This window comes from Passer montanus, unplaced genomic scaffold (genome assembly GCF_014805655.1).
Source record: "Passer montanus isolate IOZ18808 unplaced genomic scaffold, ASM1480565v1 scaffold63, whole genome shotgun sequence".
Taxonomy (NCBI): domain Eukaryota; kingdom Metazoa; phylum Chordata; class Aves; order Passeriformes; family Passeridae; genus Passer; species Passer montanus.
The window spans coordinates 4,111,305-4,132,507 of record NW_024371371.1 but is presented as its reverse complement, the minus strand read 5'-3'; the positions used below and the strand labels follow the sequence as shown (position 1 = coordinate 4,132,507).

General features: G+C 38.4%; 1 protein-coding gene across 1 annotated transcript in view; it reads right to left on the bottom strand.

Annotated features, from left to right (window-relative positions):
- The window catches only part of CLSTN2 (calsyntenin 2), a 286,629-nt gene that overhangs the window by 187,253 nt on the left and 78,173 nt on the right, over positions 1-21,203 (bottom strand). The window contains exon 2 of the mRNA XM_039727954.1: positions 14,110-14,232. The gene's annotated coding sequence lies outside the window, so the exon portion shown is untranslated. The remainder of the gene's footprint in view (positions 1-14,109; positions 14,233-21,203) is intronic.

Below are 21,203 nucleotides of genomic sequence, written 5' to 3'. Positions count from 1 at the left end.
AAATAATTGTTGTGCCAGACTCACGTGTGCCCAGACTCATATTGCCTTTAGCAGAGCAGTGATAATGCATTGCAGATGAAAATCTGACTTATTTCTAACTGATGGTGTCCATTTTCTTAATAAACCAGAGCTAATCTATTAAGTGCACAAGTGGTGGCTGGACTGTTCTAATGCCAAGAATAAATAGAGTGTCTTAATTAAAAGCTTTTTATTTTTCCCTCTGAAAAACATTCAGAAGAAGGAAGCAGCAGAACACAGAAGCTGCCAATAGGTGCAGCCCTGACACAAGTCATCCTCTTCAGATGTGTGTCAGTGCAAGTCAAAGGTGCAAATGTCAGTGATGAGATCATTATTAGATCAGAATTTCTGTGACAACTGCAGTACTGTGTGGCAAGAGAAATAAGAGACAGGAACCAGACCATAAATGCACACATGTTTTTTGTGGCGCAGCAGAAAAGGCAACCTCCATTTAACTTTAAAAGCACACAAATAAATTAAAATTAGATTTCTATTGCCAGTGATTAAGACCACTTAGACACAAAGAGAGATAGACAAAACCTTTGTGTACAATCTCTTGGACATCTCAGTTGAAGTGCACAGATAATGAATAGCTGAGAACTCTCTGTCCCCTGTAGGAAGGGCTCAGGCCTAGCGCTGCAGTTTGCATTTTCTTGACCTAATGCATTGATTATCTGGAATAATTTGAAACACAAAAGCACATGAGAATTTTGTCTTTAAGTTCAATTTGAAGTACAGACTGTGTTAAACAAAATGGCAAGAAATCTAAAATTAAATGCTTATCAAGTGAGACAATTAAAGAATTTGCAATAAGCCACAAGAGGCAGACAGCTCCCTCTCAGGACTGACCTACATGTTTTGAACGTCCATTGTAAATAAAATGAAACTCTCTGAGGGTTATAAGTTGCTAACACTTTTTCCTTCAAGGAGATGAGTATACACATACATCCTCTACTTTGACCAGTTTGGACAGGGCCCTGAAACTCAAGCAAGCATGCTTTTGGAAAATGGGAGAAGCCGCCTTTCCAAACCAAAAGGAAATGCAAGGCAGAAGTGCAGATGAATGTTGGAATATGAAGAAGGAAGTGTTGTACATATCACAGTCATCAGGATTGTACAGGGAACATGAACAGCAGCAATTATATTAATATCAGCCATTTATTTCAAGATTTCTGCAGTGATGTTTACTGATGTTGATGGACACCCAATGATGAATGATAATCAACCTGGGCACTTCTTAACTGACTGTCCAAAATCTATGTCAGATGAAAGAATTAAATTCTGATTTCTGAAGTCCTCTGGGCTCTAATTCCTTCTAAGAAAAATTACAGATACATACCCTGACTCAAAGAAGAAATTATACAAATTTATGATTCTTAAATAAGAACAAAATAAACTGAGTATGTGGGAAAACTGGTTGCCAGCTGAGGTGGAAACACCAGCTATCAGATCACAGCCTTAGTCAATTCAGGTATTTGCTGACACCTATGGAAGAAAGTGAACAGTCCTCTCTTTCCCTCCTTTTCTCAGTTGTTTCTATTGTCATCAGCAAAACAGCACGTAGTGGCTTAAGTGCAGAACACTGAAATATTAATTCCTATGCCCTAGTTTTGTGCTCTGTGCACCCTCCTGAAGTGTGATAAGTTACTTATTTTGGTTTCCAGATAAAAAATTGATCGATTCTGACCAGTGCAAACCTCCTAAAAAGCCTCGTTTTACTCAAGTGGCAACTAAAGAGCCAGCACATGAGCAGCTTTGGTGCACTCAGAAAGCTGAAAAACACAGCGCAATATCACAAACCCAAGAGAGTTTTCAATAAATCATAGTGAAAGATAGCAGTTCCTTCTTCATATGCAAAATACTATTGAGTCTGAACATTTCTTGAGATAAATACAAACTCAGAATAAATATTATGACTGTAGCAATCACAGAACTACCTGGAATGCTCAGCATGTCTCTCCGTCTGTGTATTCAGGCTTCTGTTTCCTGAAGTTTATCTTCTGACTTATCAATCTCAAAAGTTAATTATAAGCCAACATCTGCTTTTTTCAGCTGCTTATTTCAGCATCTTAAATTACTTCTCATTAGTTTTAGGAAACAACGACTCAGCTTTCTCTTTTTTCATTCAAGGCCAAACTTTCATGTTTTAAATCTACATTCACTTCTCTTCTGATGTTTGGATTTTTACATCTTTATCATAGGAACAGAGTTAAAAATCTCCCATTTTCATAATAAAAGTATCCCAGAATGAACTAATAAATATTTGATGTTATTTATATATGATTTAAACTTGCAATCTGAAGATAAGTCAGTATCTTCTACAATTAAGAGTCAATTTCAAGGATGAGTGCAGGAACTAACTTCATCTTCAGTACAGCAATTTAAAAAACTCCTAGGATGTTGTATATTATTTTAAGCAATGTATGTTATTTAAGAAAAGTAGCTGTATTTCAGTCCCTTATTCTAGGTCACAGACCAATTCATACAGAAATTGCACTGTGGGCAAAATGTTACTGAAAATTCAGATTAAGTTTAATGACAGTGCAAATTTAAGTCCTACCTTAGCTGCACCATGACAGTATTGTCCTTCCAGAAAGTGATGCTGAAAACTCCAAAATGTACCCAGCCTGTGGCCCCATATGTCTCACCTATTTGTCTAATGCCCCTCCTCCAGTGTTATTTCAAACCTCAGCAAACCTCCATGTGCTCAGGCAGCTTAAGGCATGGCAAAAGAATTAGCAACATATTTTAGGATGGTCTACAGCTTTCTGACTTAACGGTTTATTTAATAAATTTAATTAATTAATTTAAATACATTAAATACATTTTCAGAATTATTTATTTTGGAGTTTTTTTCTACAAAAATTCTCTTGCTGTCTGAGAAACTGTCCTTTTTGTTTATTTTTCACCTCTCAGGAAGTCAGGCCACCTCCTCTACACCTGCAGTCACGCCACCTCCTCTACACCTGCAGTCACAGCAGCAGGACAGACACATGTGAAAGTGTTTGTCCCTGAGCATTCGTTCCCTCTCTTCTATGAAGATAACATGATACTGAAATAAAAAACTTAAAAATAAATCAGCACGAGGGGGGTTATTTCTATATATATAATTCTGCTCAATAAAGCTACAGTCACTGGCAAGAAACGTTCTAAAAAAATTAACTTTTCCCTCTATGTAAAACCACACCAAGCAAACGAATTACGTGGCGACTCTGGACAAAGCTGTGATTTCTCTGCTGTGCTCTCACATGCAGCATAGAAAAGCACTTTGCAGTAAACAGTAGGCAGGGCCTGCTACTTCAGTCTTGCAGATTAAAGCAAAGGACTGTTTTGTTTTCAGTCCATCAGCTCAACCCCACACCCGGCAGCCCTTGGCTCCTGCAGCGCCACTGATAATCTGCCATATGTGGCACATCCTATAGCAGCACCCCCAGAGAGATGGACCAAAATCAACACTGTTGTGTTTTCTAAAGGGCATTGGAAAACTGATGGCAACAGCTGGGCCAAATTCCATTCAAGGAAACACTTTTTAATAATAAAAAAAAACAACAAAGCATATGGGGCTTTTTATTGCACATGATTTCTCTTTCATTGCACATGATTCTCACTGCCTTTCATGCTGCTGTTCTAGCAGGCAGCTCCCACACAGCAGCCAGTTCCCACACACAAGGACAGCACTGAGGCAGAAGTGGGTAAACATCCATTTGAGCTGACAGAGCTGCAGAATTTGCCCTTTGCTCTGTCCAGTTTTAGTGGAGCGCTGCAGAGGTGAAGCTCTGGGAGAAGAGGCCATGTAGAAACAGTTCCCAGCTCCAGGGAAGCTGCTAGGGGGGATGTAGAAGCTTTGCTGTCCTAAATAATGTATTCTAGTCCAAAATCATCTGAAAGCTGATGTTAAATTGCTGTCATCCTTGCAATTCTAGCACGCCTATTAATTACAGTGTTATATTTCATTTCTGTCCTTTGGATCTGCCACACCAAATACAACACTCACTGTTCCTGCCTTCATTCATGACTTTTTTTCATTAGCACACCTGGAAGCTCTCCAAGGGAGGCAGCAGTAAGGAGCAGAAGTCTTGTCAGAAATATCCATTAAATCTGTCACAGGCACTAACAAATCAATCAAGTACCAATGAGCCTTTCAGAAATTTTTTGAGCAGGTGGTTAAAAAGGGACCCTGACTTAAAAACTTTTCAGCAACAACAAAACACGCTAGGCCTGAAATGTTGTGGTTATCATATCTTTGTCACGTGACAGGAATATGTAAATTTTAAATGCTTGAACTAAATTTAAATTTAATTAACTAAATAATTGTAAAGGAAATTAGTTAAATTTAAATACACTTTTTTATGGAGATGGATTCCTATAACAGGCTGGCAATTGCTGTCACGTGTTAACCCAAATTATTTTTCTGTTCTTTTAAACTTTATATAAAGAGCAAGTAAATTAGAGTACATCATGATTTTTTAAAAACAAACAAAATAATAATAAATTTTAAAATTACATTTTTAAAAGTAATGTAAGTTTGTTTTGCAGTCTGTTTATATCACCATTGCAATGGTAATGGTAATTGCACCCCAACTAACTGGAATCACAGTCCATGAAGTAACTAAAAACCAATCACTTCCAGGAACTAGTTCTTTTTCTCTCAAGCTTTGTATAATTTTCACATAAGAGACAGTGCTGTAAGTGAAGGAAACTGACCTATGATTTGAAATACTTTATTTCAAACTCAGTGTAAGGCAAGTGTTTGTGTGGGTACAAAGTGCATATGTTGGTTAATTGTGTCCAAAAGCTGCTGTTACACCAGGAAATTTTACAATAAGGTGCATCATAAATGCCTGTAACACATCTGTCTATACCTCATACCTACCAATATTATGTCTGTTCATGTCCTCCTGTGTTTTCACTAAGCACAGAATGTCTCAGGCGCAGGGCTGTGGAATGGGATGGCAAACAAATCACTGAAATCCTTGAGACTGACACAAGGCACTGGGGGGAGGCAAAGAGCAATAATCCCAGAGTGGGACCACACAGCTCTCCAAGGAAAGGATCACAGCACCCAGGAGATGATGGGAGCTGTGTGGATGGGACTGGGTGCCCATTTTCCATCACTTGATCAGCCCAGCATGTCCTCCTTGATTAAACTGGCCTGAGCCTATTCACTGGGCAGCTCCAGTGTTTGCCACCAGGGCAGGAGCAGTCTCTGTTGAGCCTGGGAATGGCAGAGTGTGTGATACTGTAAAAATCTAACACAAATTGTATATTGTTTTCTCAAAACATTCTGAACTCAGTACTGTGTTTATGTTCACCACCCCTATGATGGAGGCAACAAAAAAAAATCTAATATTGCCTCCACTGTCCTTTCTACACTGCCTTTCAGTCTGACAAACAAGAGTCACTGACATCTGACAACATTTAAAATCATATAAAGACTTGGTCCATTTAATACAGAAGCATTGGAGTTCATTGATAAAGGGAGAGGTTGTTTCCAAATTACTGAACAGAATTGCTATGTGCCAGTCTGGTGGCACTGTTATGTCCCCTATATAACACCTGTACCATAAATAGTTACGGAACAGAAAACAGCTGAGAACAGCAAATCCTCCTTGTGCTGGGGCTGCACTCAGAGATGCTCAGTGCTCCACAGTCACTGACATAAAAGCACTTGGGAGAGGTTTTTTATAATCTTAACACACAGAAAAAAGACAGTGGAGGAAACCACAAGCCAGAAGAACAAATTGGTTTGATCCATTTCACACAGCCAGAAACAGGAGAATTGAGCAGAAAATCAATGACCTAAACCACCTGTCCAGAGTTTGAATTCTTTATATTCTCCTTCCCCTTCTTGCTTCATAAAAGTAGCATCACATCCATTTTTTAGGTGGCCCTAGCAAGAAAAGGGATCAACAGTATGTTCAGGTTGTTGAGTGGAAGTGTTTGTTCTTGTCCAGAAAAATAATTTTTTTTCAGCTGAGTGGAAAGAAGCAGGTTTAAAGAAAAGTGGGGGCTCTTATCTATTCTTTCCACAAAAGAATTGTTAACCAATAAGCACAAGGAGCTCTAAAGAGTAAAAAACTATCTATTCAGGCTGTTCTTTTAAAATGGTCTTAATATTTAGAAACCATTACAAGCAAGAGGCTTGTCCCTGCTGCTTTACACGAACTCAGGAACACATTTTAAAGCCTTTTGATTTTATTTTTAAAGCAAGCTGGAATCCTGCAGTGCCAATTTTGTTGCACTAAACTTTTAAGTGGGGAATATTCCAAATGCACTTATTGCATTACTAACACTTCCTGGCATTATAAATTATTTTTCTAAGTCTGTATAAATAATGCTGCATGCTTTTACAAGCAGTCCTTTTCGGTTTTCATCATCATTCACCTAGGAACATGACAACACAGGAATTCACACATAAAAGGAGATTATTTATGTAAAGGAGAGAGATGTAATTAAATTAATGGGTGGACCACAGATGGAATGAAAGTGTGAAGAAAGTTATTGGAGTGGAATTTTCATTATTTGACTCAGTTTGTTCCTTCCTTTGAGTCCTCACTCTGTTCTTTCAGCCCTCCCTCTGAGGGTCCGAGAGCAGAAGTGAGCAGCTCAAGTTTACTACTTCTTGAGTATCAAATAATGAACAGAATCAAACTAACGAGAACAGAAAATGACCCTGGGTATCATTCTTGTTTGCTTCAACTGGCTCACCGTAAATCTTCATAGCTTGGAGTTATGTTTGCTAGCATAGTTATTTGAAAGAATTTCATTTATATCAATACATGTTATAAAACATTCATTTCTACCTGAAATTATAAGAAGCTAAGCAGTTATGATTCTCACTGCAGTTTTAATGATGAGGGATAACTAGAGCAGTTTTACATTTTTCAGCTTCTTACACTTCTTTTAATATATGAGCCTGTTCAGGCCTCAGGTAACCCTCCATGCATCACTCAAACCATAAGAAAATGACAAGTCCTCATCCTTTTTTACTCCCAAACAGGTTAGTTTCCTATGCTGTCCTTCCTGTGACTTCCAGAATTTGAAATTCTTGAGTAACCACCTCTGATTCTAGAGAATGTCTAAAAAGTGTAGAAACCATGCTTAACTTCATAGGAAAAAATCACATCTCAAAAGCAAGTTACATCTTAATTCACACCAAAATGTTTCATTGCAGAAAAAAAAAAAGTCAAAATAGTACATCAACAAAATAAATACTTTCTCCAGCTTTTAAAATATTTTATTGAAAAGAAAAGGGTTTCTAGTTCATTGAAATAAATGACTTCATATTTCAGCTGCAGATTCAGGCACATTGCAATGGCTCTCAAACAGCAAGGTTTCATTAGTTTTAAAGGAGTGTGACACAAAATCTACATCCATCCTCAAAGCATAACAGCAGCAAGAAATTTTTGGACCTATAGGCTTAGCAATTCCAGTACTTCCCACTCCGGTTTCTCTCTTCTGTTCTGAATAGGCCAGAAGTTTAAAAACTCTCACTATTTTCCTGGCACCTTCAGTGACAATCTGTTTTAACTTAACAATTTTTTACTTAAATTTTTATCATTATTAGTTGCAATCCACTGTAATATCCTGCCCTGTTTTTCTAAAGATCAAGTCTTGTACATCAAGAAAACTACTCAAAACCAGTTCAAATGTGTCTCAAATCACTCTTTTCCATAAGCAGTTTTAAAAGTCCAAGTGAATATTATCAGACTGGAATTCCTTGGTTACTTTCCTTGCTTCTTTCTAGCTTCAAGTAATTTAGCATATTTAGGTGTAATGAAGTATCTCTAGTGTTCCCATTCATTATTGATTTTATCTGTCACGAGGGACTTGCATTCACTCCCAACCCAAGCATGTAATTTTTATTTTCTCCCTACCCCTTCTTCCTGCAATGAAGACTCCTCAGCAGCCACTAAAAGCTCCACCAGAACAGCCTGAATCCCTGACCCTTTAGTCTTCTTTGGACACACTGATGTCACCTACTATTATTTCACAGCAGTAAAAATTACTAAGAAAGGCAATCACAGAGAATAACCAAACTTAAAAGCCCTCAAACCCCTCATCTCTGAGCTTCAGGGACTAACAGAGGTCACTGTGAGAGTGACTGGTTTTTTAGTGCATTCTAAATCTAAAACCTGAGCATGTTTATCACTCTTAACTTTAATGGACGGTAAGCAGTATCCCTTAAGTCAAAAACAGCATCCCCAGAATTAATTGTGCTATTACCAATCTTTTATTTTACCTTAGATTAGGATCACCATGAAGAGATTGTTTTTTTTGCCTTTGAAGGCTAAAGTCTTAACTAATTAAGCTACAGCAATAAATGTAAGCTTCAAAGCTAGAAATTAAAAATAATTTAAAAATTGTTATAAACACTCCATGGTTTTGCCTTCACGTCATATTTTTTTGATCATACCTTACTTTCACAGAGAAATAATTAACACCAATGAATTCTGGGCATCCTAAACTGACTTGTGTTCTAAGTCTCGGTGGCAGTGAGTAGAAATTATAATATTCCGAATGACAATTTTAGAATAACTTCTGTACTTTCAATGTTGTACCAAAAAGGTAGTTGCTGTTATTAATGCCACTGCTTTTCAGTACAAACAAACAAACAGGGAGGCTGGGCAGCTTCACAGTCTGAAACAGAGAAATGGGACTTTGTGTTCAGTCCCTGGGTGTAAGTGGGCTGACAAGTGCTGGATATGCTGTGGTGTAGCTGAGAATACACAATCCTCTGAGCTACTAAAATAAAAAAGAATTTGGAGAGTTTGTAGTTTAGTGAATATTCTGGCGTCCTTCCTGGCTGGTTTTGTTTACAGTGCTTTTAGCACAGCCAAAACCAGTCAGAGACTGGACCTCCATCTGCCCAGGAGGTGTGAACTGGAACTGCTTCTGAGACACAGATTACTTGCCTGGGGGGAGCCAGGCCTCTGATCTTGCTAAGAAAGGCTCTCCATAAATTTATCAACAGCATAAAAGTAGCTGAAAATGTGATGGGCCCAGCTCACCCTGGTACAATTGCCCAGCTCAGCCTTGCTGGGACACAAGGCATTCAAATGTGACTTTATCAGCCCAGAAATGGGGCACAGTGACAAGTTTGGCTCCTCTCTTCCAGGGTGAGAAGGGACATCCATCACCTCACTGCCCTGACTGTTACATCCTATTTTTCTGCTTCAGAAAACACCATGAGCAGCAGGACCCCCCTCCACACCAGACTGTTTAGGATGCTCACAGTGCTTTTAGGGAGTAACATAAAAGGCTTCTGCACAAAAAGAGTGGGAATAATCTGCTCTGCCTTGTGGCTAGGACTGAAATTAATGGGCTAAAACCACTGTACAGAAAGTTCAGACCAAGCTTCATGAAAAACCAGGAGTATGGTGAAGTGCGCAATAGATCGCCCAGGGAAGCTGTTGCATCTCTGCCACTCCAGATCTGTAAGATTAGGACAGAAAACTGTTTCTCAGGAATGACAAGGGCCTGCCTTGGGCAGGAGCATGGACTGATGGCATCCTGAATTTCCTTTCCGATCTATTTTTTCACAGCATTGCTGATGAAACGTAGTTGCTGTTATTGGAATGCAGGTAGATGTCTCTTCCAAAAGCCCTCTATCATCTCACAGCATTTTGTGAGGGACAGAATCCTGACAAACTGATTCAGTAGATCCCTCCTTGTTTCTAGCCAAACTACCCCTAAGCCTGAATGGTTACAATTTCTTTGTGGGTTTTGTAGGGGTTCATTTTCTGGGGGTATTTTTTGGCCAAGGGGAGAGAATGGCCAAGAGGTCAGGGAATGTCTCTGATATCCTGCAAAAGGCTCCAGGATGTCATGGTGAGTTTAGTTATTTTAAAGGTCAGTTGTACTTCAACACCAGTCTGTGAAAATACTTTCTGGGCCAGGACTTGAAAAACTGAAATATGGGAAACTGCTGATCCTGAAACTTCTCACACTTACAAGCTTATACTGGTATTTTCAAGCTTTCATTCCAAACTAGGAGACCAAAAATACAATTGCATAAAAAAGAGAAAGTGAGGTATGCTTATACCATGATAATTTTAAGAACCAGGACTTTACATATATTTCAATTATTCACAATAAATTCATTAGATAAAGAGACATGAAAAGCCATTCATTGCAATCTTGTGAAAGTCTTTGTGCTCCAGTTATGAAAAATGCTGATCACATTTGACAGCCAGTGTTTTCACAGGCACATTTAGTCCTGTTACTCTCTCCTTAGTCCTTCCTGGAAACACAGACCTGTCAGGAAGGTAACTGCACCGAAGACTCCTTTTTCTCCTGTCATCACCCTTGATGTTCAACATTAGACGGAGGTGAAAAAAAGGTGCAGATTACAGTAATTTTCTTTTGTGACCACTCAGGTTTGATGTGCACCATAATGTGTGGACTCCTAGAAGGAGTTGACAGACTTATATTAGTAGGCATGGTAATGAAAAAAGGCAGAGGTATTAGAAAAAAAATTAAAGTTTCCATAAGTGAAAACCAAAACACTGTCTGCAGTTTGGAGTAGGCCTGTGCCACAAGTAACATTTAAACTAAAAATGGAGACCACAGGACTGGGTACAGAAAACATGTCAAAGCACTAAGGGCAGATAAGAATCACTGAATAGCAAATGCCTCTTAACAGCTCAGATATTCTTAGTAACAAAGCAGTTACCTGGTGAAAAATTATTTGCCCAGGTGAAAAATACTAAATGCATGAGCTACCTGTGCACCAGGGCAAGCAGCAAGGACCATGGTGCAAACACAAGGACTGAGTCAAGCACATGTCCAAAAGAACTACACCCTCACTAGCAACATATAAATATGGAATATGTAAGTATAAGTTAGTAGATAAATGTAGATAATTTTATTCAATAAATAGGCATTTTCCCCTACCATGACCTGTCACAGTGGTAAACCCTGTACATTTCCCTAAACCTGTCACTGAAACACTTCAAAGGGAAGCCATTAAGATGTCCTAGGTTACAATATAAAAATGTATACTATTCCCATCCTCAAGAACAGCTGAAACCAGGAGGGGCGTCAGTTTTTCCCTTATCTCCTGTTAATGGGCCCATCAATGTCTTGCCACATGACTCAGAGATAATTCCCTCCAGGAGCCATTTCTGTTTAATAGACCCACCACATGACTCAGAGAATGATATCAGCCCATTGTGAGATGCTCTGCCCAGGGGGGAGGAGCTAAGCATCCCCACCTGGATATAATCTGGGTTTTGGAACTGAGCAGACAGTCTTTCCACTGGATTCCTAGAGGAATGGCCATCTTTTCCACCGGATCTTCAGAGGAAGACTACACCCTTTCTACAGGATCACTGCTCCAACAGAACCACATATGCCACTCCAGGAGGACTGCAGCCACCAATCCAACTGGACTGACCAACAGGGTGTCAGGTAGTATTCTGACTTTGTTAGTAGTTTTTATTTTGCGTTATTGCACGCATTTTGGTTTTCTTTTCCCTTTTCCTAATAAATTATATTTCTGACTTGGAGTCTCTGGTTTTGCTTTCAAACCAGAACAGAAGAGCAGGAAGTTTTCACAGTTCAGATAACATCCAGCCATGTCTCTGTACAGGTGTGCCCTAGGAACATCAGCCTGGGGCGTAACTGACACTGTGCCTTCTGTTTTGGTTCAGTTCTGGTCCTGTAGAGCTCCTGCCCATCTGCAGTGAATGGCTACATGGCAGCTGGGTTGCTGTCTTTTTTGTTGGGTTTGAGATTTGGGGTTTGTTTTGGTTTGTTGGAGGGGATCGTTTGTCAGTAGGTTTTGTGTGTGTGTTTTAAAGTCAAATGCACACTGGTACTACTGAAAAAAAAGTTTATTTTTATAAGATAACACAAATCCTGATGGAAGAGCCAATCGTCTGCCTGAAAACTATTGCAGGGGACTATTGCAACTAGTTACAGGGAAAGAATTCACAAAAAGTTAGTCTCACTACAGTTTGCTCAAGGAGATCTCAGCAGACATTTCAGCACAGATCAGAAACTGCCCTGATATATTCTTGAATCCGAGCCCATTAAAAAAACAACCAACCACCCAAACATGGAGAACTTTCCAACCACTAGAATTTTTTTCTTCTCCAATAGTTGTACAAAGTACTGAAAATATTAACAGGCTGATGATAAAGGAACTGCTGGGGCTCTGATTCTCTGTTACTGTTGAAGACTGATATGTTATATAACTGCAATTTCCACATTTAAATAAAATATGGCCATAAAAGACATTCCACATTACCACACTATTACATGTACAGCTACGGAATATTGTTAATGTTGTACTTGTATCTGTTTCAGTTTTCTCCTACTAAATACATGATGCAAATTTAATTTTCCATAAAAACCTTTAATAAGGTAATGATATTATGAAACCAAATAAAAGTATATGATATTAAATCAAAAACTACAACAGAAATAGTAAGTTCATCCAACAATTTAAAAAGACAAGAGTTTTGGGGGTTTTTTTAATTGCACAGAGGTTTTTCCAAAATCATAAAGAGTGCAGGCCCTTCAAGGGAATAAAGGCAATCAGTACTATTCAATCAGTACAAACCCTGAACAATATTATACCTGGACTGCAGATCATGAGGCCAAATATTATCAGGAAATAAACTATTAACATCAGGGAATACACAGAAAGTATTTTCCCTTGTAAGAAGTAGATACTTCTCAAAATACAAATACTTCAAATCAATAAATGGAGAAGCTAAATTAAAGCTACTGTCTAATATAACCTTTATCACAAAAGCCAGTCTGTCTGTGTAAGTTCAGTACTTCAAAGGATGATTTTCTACACGAAAAGCAAATCACTATTTAATGAAAAATGTGTTGATTCATCCAATGTAAAAGCTGAAGAAAATAATTAGGCTAACAAATTTGGAGTCAGTAGAGTTTGCAGTGTCAGTTACAATAGCACGTGATTAACATCCCTGAAAGGATCCTAACTAAGGGAATGCAAGCAAAAGAACCAAATCTAAGATGGAACACCCACAGTGACAGAGGAAAAAAATGACAAGAGCATTTTTTCACTAGCAATTGATCTTCATGCAGCCAAGAATCACTGGGCACCATGAGTGACAAACAATCTTGATATTAAAATGGAGGTCAACATACAAAAACCATTTGGGAGCCCTGGTTTGGCAGGGTAGGAGCTGATACCAGTGTAAACTTTTGGGAAAAGGGACTGAGAACAATTTTTTCAGGATGCTATAAAATGCCATTTGAGACAAGCGCTTGGACTTCTGTTTCCTGAACATGACAACTCCCTGAGAACAAGAATACTCACCTTTACCAGTTCCTTTCTTAGAAAAGCTGAAGATTCTTAAGCAATACCGTCTTTCTAACAACTGCACCATCTTAAGATCTTCATAGCAGCTATCAAGCTTTACTATTCTCTCTTTTCTTCAAAAAGTATTTTTAATGAAAGAGGGAATTTAAGAGAAAATTTGCTCAACATGCTGAAGTCCCATATTCTGCTTAAGGGACTCAGGACAGAAAAAGTGTCAGGTAAAATAGACTTAATACAAATGAAAACTTGTATATGACATACATCTATCATACAGCAATCTGAGCAAAAATGTTCAAAACCTCCATTAAATTTTCTGTCAAAGTCTCGACAGTTATAAAGTGCTTACACAGTAAGATATGATTTGAGCAACTTTAAGTATTTGTCACACATTTTGTCCATAGCCAGGGAACAGAAAAGGAAGAGAGAAAGCAAGGGCTGTTACTGCTGAACAAAATTAATTATGTATTATTACTTCAGGCAATTGCAATAATTAATTTCTACAAAAGCAAATTCAAGTGTAATTACGTAATTATTGTGTTTTCATTAAAAATATATTGATAGTGGGTGCCTTCTGTATTATTCTCTTTATTCTGGTCTGCTTCACAACAAATTCAGTGTAGAGAACACCTCATTTCAGGATCTGTGGGCCAGCAGTCAGGTCCTGAGTACTCAGACACAACCTTTACATGTGCCTTTCAAATTACACTGGAAATTCCTTCCTTACAAATGCCAATAAATTCAAAATGCAGTCCACAGGCTCAAATGATGCTGCTCATGTACATTCCTACCTGCAAAGGGAACAGGTGCATCTTTATCCAAAGCAACCAGAGGAGGGTCCAAAATCACAGTGTCATTGTTTTCAGTTATGATTCCGTGGTATGACGTCTCAATCCAGGGTTTGTGTTTATTCACTAGAAAAGAAGAAAACATGCCTAATTAATTTGGTTTGTGTTTCAAACCCATTCAGCTCATTTTATCTATAAAAAGAAATTATTTAACATACTTCCAATATTAATGGTATTACTCAAAAGCCACTAACAAAATCCCTACAATAAACTTTCAGATATAAAAGAAAAATGACATGCACATTGTACTGCACTGATGAGAAAACCAACACTTGCAGACATCCCTCCAATTAAGACACTGAAATAAAAAGGCAATTTGCAAAATATTTGTAATGTGTCATTGTAATGTGACCTGTTGTCAGCCTAACAGGTTGAGACAGTTTTGAAGGAATTACTTTCAGTTGCAAAGCCCAGGTACAAGAGAAAGGGCATCCTGAGAAACCCAACTTGACAAGACACAAAGCAGAACGATGGGTGAGAACACTCAACTCTTTGTTACCTTCTCACTTTGTATTTTTGGAACAATACTACAATTACTTCTGTGCTTTGTACATTATAGACAAAACAAGTGTCTGCATTTTAATTACTGGTAAAAGTCTGCACTTCTTCACAATTTAACCAGGGGATCTGAATCCTTTCTGGAAAAACCTGTCCTTCAAATCCAGCTGTTGAACATTTGGATATCTGATCTTGAAGCACATTGGAAGATCACACAAAAGACACTTTAAGGAGAGGCTACACTACACCACCAGATTGTCTTATTGCTGAACCCTCTCCATTTACACCCCTCTCACCATCCATCTCCCACTGACTGGAAAGGATGAAGACACAAAATGAAAAAGAAGAGGGAAATGTAAGAAGCTTAGCTTTGCTCTGGTTATAAATTGAGCTTTCTTCCTGCAGGCACAATCTGAATGTTATGTCACTGGAACTCCTACATAAGGAATACAATGGTGACAGCTAAATGAATTTCAGTTTGAGGAATGTACTCCCCCAGGCAAGAGGGAGCACTGCATCAAGGAATATCTACCCCACTTGCAGGAAACTCAGATGGCAAGGTAATTTCTATACCTATTATATAGCTGTGGGTACCAGATGCTGAGGAAAATACCTGGTGAGTTAAGAGAAATCACCTCTAAGATGAAGAGTTGACACGTAGACTAAAACCAAACTAAAAAATAAATTAAAAAATTATGAAACCAAACAAAATCCAGATATAACCCTAAACTCTTTTCTGTCCTGTCTTCTGTAAAACCCCCAGACATCAATGAGATTCAAGTTTCTCCCTTTGTGAAGAAAGCAGCAAAAACCACAAAGACAACACAGAGGGCTCTGGCCACAGGTAAACGTGGGCAATTAACAAATTATTTTTTTCACTGGCTATTTGGGAAAAGCATACAAATATATTTATGGCAAATTGAAATTCATTCTGTTCCTTTCTTGCTTCTTTGTTTAACCATTAGGAAACTGTGGACTTGGGAGACTGATCCTTCTAAAGCTGATTTTATATTCTAGCACTAATCTGGGAGCTTTTGGTTCATTCCTATTTTGCAATAGATCTTCTTTCAGAAGAAAGCATACTTATCTTCACAGTAGTTGGTTTTGCCCATTTTTGCAATAACTAAGCAACAGGAAGATTAAACTGTGGATGTGTCAGGGAAAGGTGAAATGGAAAACGGGGATCTCAAATCTCTTTATCTTGTAATGACTGTACAGCCAGAGTAGAGATTGGTGAGTTTATGTAATAGATGAAGGCCAAAAGTCTTGTCGATGTTGAAAAATGAGAAGTGATGGATGCAATTTCAGAGCTTTTTATGGCATTTGGGATTCTGGTTTGCAGGGCAGTCTGTATTTGTTAATGGAATACGTGAATTGCCTGAGCATGCAGACCAGTGTGCTCCAGTGGCACTCAGGTGTGGCTCACAGGAGGGACACAGGCTGCACTGAGCCAAAGGGCATCCCTTGACTGCAGGCAGATGCATCTGAACCATAATGAGACAGTAAACACAAGCTTGCATCAAAAGGGAATTCCTTATGCAACTCAAATTTCAAGTACCAAATTCTTTTCATTCCTCCTGATTTGGTTAAGGGTCTGAGCTCTTAAAAAAACAATCAAACAAAAAACCCAAACAGGCTAACAAACAAAAAAAGCATCAAAACTTTCCTCTTACTGATTCCTAGGGAATACTTTTGATGACACTTTTACTTAAGGAACTCAAAATACAGTGAGTGCAATTCTACCAGCCTTAGCTTTCTCCAGTTGGTGTCCAATGAGCAATAACAGCACTCAAATGAGTGGCAGCAACATCATTCCTTAAATTATATTTGGGGGAAGCAAAGAAAAATGCATTATGAACAAATGCTACAGTTTAGACCTTAGAGACTGGTATTGGGAAGAGGAAAAGAACAATAAAGCAAAAGCAAAATAAAATACTATATCAAATTATCTGCAAGCTCTTATCTTGGAGATGAATTTTAGATATACATCCCCAAATGTAAAACTATGGCTATATAAGCTTTGTGTGATCTGTGGTAAGGAAATTTTACAAATAATGGAAAACATCCATGCTCTTTGGGAATGCAAAACAATTATTTTGCATCAGATGATCTCTCTTTGAATATTTTCACATGATGAAAATTATTGATCCTTTTGCACTGTTTTGGATACTTGCTTTAAAATAAGAAATCTCTAATCCTGAGATGAGCAGGTGGTGTTCTGGCTGGGAGGGCTGTTTATCTTCTCCCTGCTAAAGGCTAGTAAAATGTTACCGTAGAACTAACTGCAGAAACCACTCTAAAGGCTTTCATAAAACAATAGATTATTAAGGAAAAACCTTTATATGTAACATGATCAATGAATCCTTTAGAGACAAAAGGACAACTACAAAATATTAAACTGGTTCAAGCCTGTGTTTATCCACAGGTTAACAAAGCTCTCAAATTACTGATATTTTCCTATACCTATGCAGTGTCTTCAAAAGAAGAGAGTTTTCAAAATCCAGAAGTGTTTTGTCTTGTCTTATTTGAGCTATTGATTCTACTTCGGGATATGTCAGTTGGATTTCAGGTTTCCAAAAACATAGTAGTGCCACTATTTAAACATCACATAGTAGTGCATTTATTTAAACATCACAACAAAAATGTTTTATCATGCTGTCTATTTCAGGCTATATGAAACTGTCTGTTTAACTAGAAAAGAAAAACAAAATTTGCATTATTGAAAAAGTTCCACAATTTTTATTATATACAGTACTTATTAGTACATTTTAAAGATTAAAATGTACTAATTTAATTTTTTTTTAATTCTTTAAAGTTTTAAATAAGATGGGAATTTTTCATTTTATCTTTGAAATGGAAAAGTCAGGAATGGTCAAAAAGTATGTCAATGTTTCTCAACAATGCTTACAAATTCACAGCATTCTATAAAGTAAAGTGATAGACAAGCTACTTTTCTTTGGTTTGCATTTGCTAAAGACAATGGAAGAGATCTATACACAGATTTGTATGTGAAGTTTCAGGAATTAAAAGGCAGAGCACTGCACAGCCAGTCAATCTCAAATGAGCAAATAAGCTAGATAATCAACAGGTAAGAGTTATACAAAAAAACTTTTCCCTCTTAAGGCATATTAAATTGTAGCACACTGATATTAACTCTAAACCTAGGGGGGAAAAAAAAGGTTTTGTCTTCCTCACAAAATATCTTCTCTGGAAGCATTTATCAGAAGCTGGAATCAGTACAAGGCTTGCATGACTCAAACATATTTAGCTAAGACATGAAGATACCCATGCTGTGGGTTGTTTGTCTTTTTCAAACTTGCCTCCCTTCCTACAATTTATTAGTCATTCATATAAACCCATATTATAAACAATTTATACCGTCTAGGATCAGGCAATTAATGTTCCTTTATTACAGCTCGAGGCTGATCCATTACAATTCGTCTGCACTGTCCACAGGGCATTTCCCGGTCTGTCCCACGCAAGGCTGTGATCACAAGCCTGGGGATGCAGTGGAAGCACCGTGCCAGGAAAGGCCCCTTCTGTGCTCCCTCTGCCAACGCTCCGGGCATGAGAGCACCCGAGCACAACACAGCCAAGGAAACCAGCCCCGTTCTGAGGGTCTGGGGAACCCAGCCCAGGACTGCTGTCCTGAAAGTCTGCGTAAGGACAGCCCCACAGGAAACACAGAGGTGAACACAGAGATGAACACAGAGAAAGGCCCAGATGACATTTAGAACCCACAAAACTTGCTGACCTAGTGCAGTGTATTCAAGATTGCAAGACATGTATGGCACTTCCTGAAGGCAGTCACAGTCTGTGCATTAAATCTTCCAAGTCCCAAAGCCTGTGAGCAGCACAGCTGTGATTTGTCAGTGCAGGAGCATTATAATAACAGGAGTACAATAAGGACAAAATGTATGAGGCCATCATCTTATGAGCAAAGCCATCTTTCTCTAAGCTCAGACACACTTGTTAGGGCGCGGAGAGAGAGGGGGTGCGTGGGAAGCAGCACGTGTACAAGGGACACATTACAATGGTATTCGCAAAATTCAGATGGTTTCTGACTCAAATCAGTTAGAAAATGTCACGGATCCAAAAATAACACATTATAAAAGAATTATAAAAGAAAAAAGTGACTATAAGAAGGTTTAACTCCTGACACCAAGGCAGATTCAATACTGTCAGTTGATTTAACTGACGATTTCTAAACTTCAGGCAGCTGAAACCTAAGGTAGCAAATTATAATGGTTAAGAATTGCTTTATGAAAGAAATGTTGTCTTTCCTTTTCTCCTCTAAATAGCACAATGGATTTATTTTCCATTTAATAGTGTTGATAATATGTTCTCTCATCTCTAGCTTAAAGAGCTTGTCAAGTCCAGAAAAATTGGCAGAAAATTTAAGCTTTCTTACCACCTCTTTCAGCTCTAAGTCTTTTCATCTGCTGACTTAATGATCTTCATCTCAGCCTGCTGGAATCCTGTGGAGATGTCAAAGGCCTTCCCCTCAGAACCACCCAAACTGAGGATGCCCAGGAAGCCTTTGAGGCATGCAGGAAATCCCATTAACTCCTGCAGAATGTCAGACAACCTCCTGCTTGTGCATGCTGCAAGCCCTCCCCTTGAACAGCAAGGCATGCTGCTCGAGCCCTGCTGGGGGATGCTGCACAGCAATTCCCAAGGGATGCAGCTGCCACAGGAACAGCTGCAAGGCACAATTCCCCTGACTGGAAAAGCCCCTGGACCTGGACAGCACTGACCTGGCAGTCACTCCTCCCTGGGAACAGTGCTTTCCTGAGGAAACACCACAGTGACACCTGTGAGGTCAGGAATGGCCACAGCTCAGGCTCATTTTTCAGGTGTTCCAAAGAAAATGGCAACTAAACCCATGATTTGTCCACTGTTCAGTTTCTGTGAGAGCTTCAACAGCCCTGGGCTCTGAACCAAGAAGGAGAAACTTTGAAAGAGGGTGAGGTCAGAAGATGATTTTGACTCACAAGTGTGGCTCATGCTATGGTCATTCTTTGATGAACAAGGGAGAAGTTTTGAAATCTCATAACCTTGAAGAGAAATTCACTGGAGTCTCCAGTAGCTCTGGTTTCTGGTAACTGGATGTCACTACACAGAGGTATTTCAGAGATCATGTTTTACTAAGCAAGTCCTCATCACACGGGTCATACATGTGAGTGTATTGTGCATGTGTAGCTTTATAACAGGGGAGACCTTAATTCTACCAAGGTATGTCTTGAGATAGAAACCTGGATTTCCAGAATGAGCCTGGAATAGAAACCAAAGACTGCAGCAAAATCCCAGATCTCACAAAGTGGCAGCTAAGAACAAAAATGTTCAGAAGATAGGCAGATTTGGGGGCTTAGTTCACTAAAGAAATGAGGATTGGAGTTTGAGAAAGAATTTAAGAAAGAATTTAATTCTCTTTGGAAGGCAGAGAAAACAAGGACATGGATTTTTGTGTGCATTTTTGAGGAAAAAGAAGCTAAGTAAAAAGTGGAAACTAATAATGGCTGTGAAGTAGGAGAAATAAATAAATGTTTGCATCTTACAGGATTAAATCTTTCTCAGCATTAGGAAAAAAAAATTGAGTACCTTTATCAGGAGGAACTGTGTTTCCCTATCTATAAAAACCCTGAAAACATTCCAGAAGGGTTCAGATATAAAACACATTTTATATGCTTTGCCAAAGACAAATTGTAGAGAAGAAATTTATTCTGTCCCATATACTTTGTTCTCCCTGTGATGCCATTGCCTGAATTACTGAAATTCCGGTAGTTATGTTCTGGCTTTATTTTTAGATAGACAACTTTAAACTAAAATGCTTTATGTGCTTTTACATAAAATAATAACATGAAACTCCTGCCCCAATTAAGGCAATGGGAGTTTTGACATTAAGATCAGTTAAAGCAGAATTTATATGATTTATGATGTGTGATTATGAGAAGTGAACTCTTTGGAGAACATTTTAACTGAGCAATACATTATGGGCAGTGCATCTCAGCAACATTAAATTACTCAGTGGAGCTCCTGTGGATACCTCGGCACTGCTTTGATTGTGCTGCACAGCAAAACCTATTCTGCACCAACACACTGCACTAAATTTTCTGCCATAAACACATTTTCTGGCCCCCGAGAGAAGGCCTTTCAATAAAGATAGTTCCCATCAACAAAATTTGTTCTTATATTAAAACGGGACAACATTCAAAAAGAAAGACTCTTTTGTTACTAGCTAATTCTTATTACAAACTAATTTAACCAAAAGCACCAACTGTCTTGCCTAATAGACTTGATAACGTCAGTAATTACACTGCTGTTGGCTATTTCTAAAGTAAAATAACATACTCTGTACTTATTCTGACATGTTGAGATGCTTATGCAGCCATAGACACAATTAATTCTCTTATAAATCTGTTTGTTTGGGTTTTTTTATGAGTGGGGAAGAGAACCTTCTTAACACTGAGCAAATTAATATTACACATTGAACAAGAACTTCATGAATGCTTTGCTCAACCCAAACCTATGCTGTTCAG